Below are 6,000 nucleotides of genomic sequence, written 5' to 3'. Positions count from 1 at the left end.
TATGTCTGCTGTGAAATGCTTGCCACAGTAAGTTCAGTGAACTTCAGAGAGTTACAAAAGAAACAGAAAGATGTATTTTTCCTCGTGATGAGAATTTTTAGGATCCACTCTGTTACAGCTGTGGTCCAGCAGTGTTGTCAGTCGTCATTGTGCTGTACATCACGTCCCAGGACTTTTCATAGCACCCGAGTCCCTCCCAGGCCCCCAACTTGTAGAGTTCCAGGCGGAGGCAGAGTAAGCTTCTGGGGCCTGCAGGTGGCACAGCCAGGGATGGGGAATGTGGGAAAGGGCGCGCGTGCACACAGTGATGGGCAGGGCCTTCCAGGGCCTGCGGCTTCTGCTGCATTCAGTTCATGGAAGATCCAGCTCTGGTTCCAGGGGGAGCATCCAGAAGATTCCCCGTAGACGCGATCTCACAGAGCTTTCAATGGCTGTCCCTAAGGCTCTCTCACTCCTTGATCTGAGCTCTGGATTTTTCCGACAAGGTCATTTAGTTAAAAACCCTCTGCCGTAAAGGCTCCTTCTCTCAGTCCCATGCTGTGGGGCTCTCTCGTTTCCACACACCACTGTAACGGACCTTCCTCAGGAAGCCCCCAAGCCAGGCCATCTTCTCCCCATTTTGGTGGCTGTCCTCCAGCCATTTTGGGGCCCCTCTGCAAAGGCACTGGGGACAGAGACACATGCTACCATGTCCTTTTGTCCCATCTCGTGACAGCAAACTAGGCCATGTCACAGCTGGCCACCTCCTTGGAACCTGTCATAGCCCTCATTTCTTTATTACTTGGCAGCTCCAAAGCCTAGATCGCCTCTCCAACCCCACCCCACCCCCAGCTCCACCCCTCCACCCCTGCTGTGCCAGCATGCCTCAGGCCTGCCCTGTGGTCTCTTCACCCCTTTTCCTGAACTGCTCACCCTCTCCTGTCTGCATTTTCTTTTCTCCTGTACTGTCCAGTCCTTTCCACCCCGCCCTGCTAGCACCTCAAATTCCCTCTTCCCTGGACCTCCTGTTGAAGAGCACTGAGCCCAGCAGCCTGGGAGTTACTCGGGTAAAGGTGGCAGAAGCCAGCCCTTAGGAAGCACACTCTCCTTTCTTCCCCTGGGAAACAGCCTTCTGAGCTATGAAGCAGTCTAACTTCTGACCCCCACCCCCCACGGGGGAACAGCAGTCTCTGGCATCTGAATGCACCCAGCTTTTGCACACTCAAAGCGCTTAGTGGGCGTGGCCTCCCCTGCTTCCCTCCTCCCCTTGGCCAGCTGCTGTCCAATTGCTCTCTCCTCTTTTCTCCTGTGCAGTTTCCTGGAAAAAGTCACACATCGGGGCCAGTTCTCCCCATGACATATTCAGGCTTCCTGACCTCAGTGGTCTTCACCACCCTGCTCCTAGCTGTGTCCCTTTCCCCTCTGTGGTCCTTCTCCGACCCCCACCCTGAGGTTCCCCCTGCTGCCCCTGCTCTGCTCTTGCTCAGCTGATGGAAAGTGTCATAATTTTGCTACTCCTCTCCCCTCTTGCTCCAAACTTGTCAGTAACTTCACTCTCCCTCCCTGAGATCCTTCGCTCTAGAGAAGAGAGAACTCCAGGAGGTTCCTGATGTGGTGTTTTGTTCAGACCCCCGTGAGATTCCCTCACTACAGCTGTAGAGTTGTCTGCATATCCATTTAGCCTCTTAAAATCACAAGCTCCTTAAAGGTAGGAAAAGTGTCTTCTTCCTCACCCTTGCATTGCCCAGCGCCTCGTCTACCTTCCCATGTAGACCCATTGATCTATTCCCCTGTGAACCTACTGATGAAGATAAAGAACCAGAAGTGTCCTTTGAGTTAAGAAAGCAAAGTACGGAAGAGGAGTGCATTTGCAGTGCCAGAGGAATGCAGTAGCGTGAGTCCAGGAAAGTAGTACAGGGTCAGGAGACCAGGGGAAGAAATTGAAGCAGCAGACAGGTGCCTGGACAGATGGCCTTGAAACTCTCCACCTGCCCTGTCTCTTTTTGCACTAGCACCAGCTCAGCACCTCCATGCTCTGTCATCTCAGGCAACCCACCACCCTCTGTCAAATGCAGATCGGAATGTCTTCCTTCTCCCCTCATGAGGCTCAAGTGAGCCAATGCATGTGAAACCACAAAAATCTCAAATTTTAAAAAATTCTCACCGAGGATATGTTTTATTAATTTGAAAGAAAGGGAGAGAGAGAGAAACATCAATGTGAGAGAGAAATGTTGATTGTTTGCCTCCCCCAGGTACCCTGACTGGGGATCAAACCCACAACCTGGATATGTGCCCTGGTGCAGAATCGAATCCATTACCTTTCTGTATATGGGACGATGCTCCAACCAATTGAGCCACACCAGCCAGGGCTCAATTTTTATTAGTATGCTAGAAGCAAGGGGATCAGAGTATATAAAGCGCTCTCTCTCTCTCTCTCTCTCTCTCTCTCTCTCTCTCTCTCTCTCTCTCTCACCCTCAGTGGGCGATCCCCCCTTAAGGCTGCAGTTGGACTTGCCCGCTGTCACCCCTGTCCTGGTGAGGGATCAGCACTGGAAGGAAGGGCCTGGTTTATTTAGTGGTTCACTGTATTACGTTGGTTAAATTGTATGCTTGCCAAAGGCAGCACCTGTGTCTGTCAGATGCAGCACCAGTTCACCACTGGACTGCCAGGAGCAAGCACAGTACTGACTCATGTGAGGAGGGATGGAGAGAAAGGGAGGCAGAGATGGAGCAGGGGAGGGAGGAAGGAAAGAGCTTGGGGGTAAAACGGGTGTAGGGCCGGTAGAGGTGCAGAATGTTAAACTGCTGAGAAGGACCTTGAAAGGCAAGAAAGATGAGGGAATGCACCAATCAGTCTGTGACAACAAATAATGACCTGTTTTATTTCCCCCTCAGTCTTATATTTTAATCCCCAGTGCCTACATAGTAATATTTTGTGCAGAGCTTTGTATTTGTAGCGGAAGAGATGTGGAGAGGGCAAAGGCAACAACTGACCATGCCCCTACCCGTACAACCACGGGAGGATGACTCATGAGCAGGGTGGGAAGGATGTGTGTGTAAACCTTTAAAGAATTCACAAGAGCAAATTCAAAATTTTACACACACCTATACATCTGTATTTATCTGTATATCTTTATGTATTAGGAATCATGACTTCACATGGATGCCTATTTTCTAATTTGACACCGTAAAGTTCATTCTCGTTTTCCCCCTTTTCCTTCTCTGACAATGAGAAAACTGGCTCCTGTGGGGAGTACTTTAAAAAGCTGAAAAAAATAAAAAAGAAGTGATAGGTCACCACAGCCCTCGCTCCTCTGTGCCAACCCTGCTGCAATGCCTCTGAGGGGGAGGGCAGACTAGGGCAGAGGGAGGCTGAGCAGACCAGCTGGGTTGTGGGCTACCCCCAGGGTGTAAGAAGTCCCAGAAATGCCAGTGCTTGTCAGTAGTGATTTAGGAACCCCATAGATACACACCAGGGCAAAGTTGGTTCAAGGCCACCTGGAGCCTTTGTAGTTTTATTGAACCTCCAGAGTTCACCTGAATTAACTCCAGGTGACTCCAAGCTGTTGATCTGACCCTAGACCCGGAATATGAGATATGATCTGGGTCAGAATGGTATCAGATTAATTTTGATATCTGGGGGAAATGGAAAGTAGGAGAGAAGGAGAAGAAAGAGAAAGTTTAACAAGTGTATCATCACTTTAAAGCATTAATAAAAATTGACAAAGTTGACTGTATTCCAATTTAAAATTTCCATGTGACAAAAATAGCTAAGAGCAAGAGGATAAGCAATAAGCTGGGGAAATATTTGCAGCACATCCCACGATGAAGAGCTGGCTTCATCACATGCAAAGTACACTTAAAGTCAATAAGATCATCAACTCAAAAGAAAACTGAGCCGAGGACTTTTAAAACATCATAGAAGAAATAAGCATGACTTTTGAACACAGAAAAAGGTGCACATCCCCATTTCTAACAAAAAAAAATAGAAATTTAAACTATAAGAGATATAATTTTTCACCCATTAGGCAAGTAAAGATGAACAATTTTGATAAACTACTGTGTGGGAGATGATGTGGAGAAGTAGGTACTCCCTGCATTGCTAGTGCGAGTAAAAACTGCACCATGTGGAAAATAGAGATAAAGGAAGATATAAACAAGTGGAAGAATATACCGTGTTCATGGACTGGTAGAATTAACATCATTAAAATGTCCATACTGCTCAAAGCAATCTATAGATTCCATGCAATCCTTATTAAAATACCAACAGCATATTTCACAGATCTAAAACAAATACTCTAAAAGTTTATATGGAACCAAAAAAGACCCTGAGTAACCACAGCCATCTTGAGAAAGAAGAACAAAGTTGGAGGGATCACAAAGCCACTGTAATCAAAACAGCCTGGTACTGGCACAAGAACAGGCATATATATCAATGGAAAAGAATAGAGAACCCAGAAATTGACCCAAGCCGTTATGCTCAATTAATATTTGGCAAAGGAGGCAAGAGCATGCAATAGAGTCAAGACAGTCTTTTCAATAAATGGTGTTGGGAAAATTGAACAGATACATGCAAAAGAAAAAGAAAGAAACTAGACCACCAACTTACACCATACACAAGAATAAACTCAAAATGGTGAAGAGATTTAAATATAAGTCATGAAACCATAAAAACCCTAGAAGAAATCATAGGCAGAAAAATCTCAGACATCTTTTGTAGCAATATGTTTACAGATAAATCTCATAGGCCAAAGGAACCTAAGGAGAAAGTAAACAAATGGGCCTACATCAAAATAAAAAGCTTCTGCACAGCAAAAGAAACCATCAACAAAATGAAAAGGGAGCCCACTGTATGGGAGAACATATTTGGCAATGATACATCTGATAAAGGGCTAATATCCCAAATATATAAGGAACTCATACAATTTAACAGAAGTAAGACCAACAATCCAATTAAAAAATGGACAAAGGACCTAAATAGATACTTCTCCAAAGTGGACATAGAGAAGGCCAAGAGAAACATGAAAAAATGCTCAAAGTCACTGGTCATCAGAGAGGTGCAAATTAAAACAACAATGAGGGATCACCTCACAGCTGTCAGAATGGCTACCATCAACAAATCAACAAATGACAAGTGCTGGCGAGGGTTTGGTGAAAAGGGAGCCCTAGTACCCTGCTGGTGGGGATGCAGACTGGTACAGCCAGTATGGAAAACAGTATGGAGTTTCCTCAAAAAATTAAATATGGAACTGCCATTTGACCCAGTGATCCCACTTCTGGGAATATATCCTAAGAAACTGGAAACACAGAAAGAATATATGCACCCCTATATTTATAGCAGGGCAATTTACAATAGCTAAGATCTGGAAACAGCCCAAGTACCCATCAGTAGATAAGTGGATAAAAAACTGTGGTACATTCACACCATGGAATACTATGCAGCAGTAAAAAAGGATCTCTCACCCTTTGAGACGCATGGAGTGACTGGAGAGTATCATGCTAAGCGAAATAAGCCAGTCAGAGAAAGACAAGTATCACATGATCTCACTCAGATGTGGAATCTAAAGAACAAAATAAACTGATGAACAAAATAGATCCAGAGACATAGAAGCATGGAACAGACTGAGAAATCTTTGACAGAAGGCAGGGGTGGGTGGGTGGGTGACAAGAGATTAATCAAAGAACTTGTATGCACATATGCATAACCCATGGATACAGACAATAGTGTGGGGAAGGCCTGGGGTGGGTGGTGGGTGCAGGCTAGAAGGGGGTCAATGGAGAAAAAAGGGGGACATCTGTACTTTCAATAATAGATTAAAAAAAAAAAAACTGCACCGCTTCTTTAGAACAGTCTATCAAAATTTAAACTGTGTGTGCCCTTTGATCCAATGAACCCACTTCTACAAAATGATCATCTATATATATATGCTCACTCGTGTGCACAAAGGTGTATGTGCTAGAAATTTCCTGCAGCATTATCATCAAAGAGTAAAAATCTGAAAGAATCTAACCCTGGCTGGA

The sequence above is a fragment of the Myotis myotis genome, unplaced genomic scaffold, assembly GCF_014108235.1.
Source record: "Myotis myotis isolate mMyoMyo1 unplaced genomic scaffold, mMyoMyo1.p scaffold_m19_p_3, whole genome shotgun sequence".
In the NCBI taxonomy this organism is placed as follows: domain Eukaryota; kingdom Metazoa; phylum Chordata; class Mammalia; order Chiroptera; family Vespertilionidae; genus Myotis; species Myotis myotis.
This window is presented reverse-complemented; position numbering follows the sequence as displayed.